The sequence below is a fragment of the Oratosquilla oratoria genome, chromosome 33 (assembly GCF_046742065.1).
Source record: "Oratosquilla oratoria isolate Oo_2021 chromosome 33, ASM4674206v1, whole genome shotgun sequence".
Lineage (NCBI taxonomy): Eukaryota > Metazoa > Arthropoda > Malacostraca > Stomatopoda > Squillidae > Oratosquilla > Oratosquilla oratoria.
The window spans coordinates 6,483,422-6,484,298 of NC_134809.1; the positions used below are offsets into that span (position 1 = coordinate 6,483,422).

At 34.9% G+C, this 877-nt stretch overlaps 1 protein-coding gene across 1 annotated transcript in view; it reads right to left on the reverse strand.

Annotated features, from left to right (window-relative positions):
- Nucleotides 1-842: 842 nt before the first annotated feature.
- Nucleotides 843-877, reverse strand: part of LOC143017902 (uncharacterized) — a 14,689-nt gene continuing 14,654 nt past the window's right edge. Inside the window, exon 6 of the mRNA XM_076172944.1 lies at nt 843-877. This exon is cut by the window's right edge and continues 139 nt beyond it. The gene's annotated coding sequence lies outside the window, so the exon portion shown is untranslated.

Genomic DNA, 877 nt, shown 5'->3' on the forward strand with positions numbered 1-877 from the left:
ATATGCCTCTCGTAGGATAAGATCAAATGGTCACTAAAACGTTCATGTTCCTAAATAGAATAAAAGATAAATAAAAAATCGTAGCCAGCTTATACAGTAGATACTCCAAGACATAGATTAAGATAATAATAATAATAATAATAATAATAATAATAATAATAATAATAATAATAATAATAATAATAATAATAATAATAATAATAATAATAATAATAATAATAATAATAATAATAATAATAATAATAATAATAATAATAATAATAATAATAATAAAATAATAATAATAATAATAATAATAATAATAATAATAATAATAATAATTATAATAATAATAATAATGATAATAATAATAATAATGATAACAATAATAATAATAATAGTAGTAGTAGTAGTAATAATAAAATCAAAACAGAATAGAAAATTAACAAAAAATAAAATAATCACAGAAATCCCTCTTGGATAAGGTGAGATAGGGGGTGGGGGGAACAAGAATTACTTCTTCCCCGTTCTCTCCCTCAATGTTTGGAGTAGAAGGAAAGTCACCTCTTCCAGATAACACTCCCACTCCCCACACTCCCCCACACTCCCCTACGCTCCCTCCACACTCCCTTAGACTCCCCCAGACTCCCCTACACTCCCCACACTCCCCCAGACTCCCCTACGCTCCCTCCACACTCCCTTAGACTCCCCCACACTCCCCTACACTCCCCCACAATCCCCTACTTCCCCCATCCTCCACTACACTCCTCTACACTCCCCTACACTCCCTCACACTCCCCTACACTCCCCCACAATCCCCTACTTTCCCCCATCCTCCACTACACTCCCCTACACTCCCCCACCCTCCCCTACACTCCCCTACACTCCCCCGCAACAC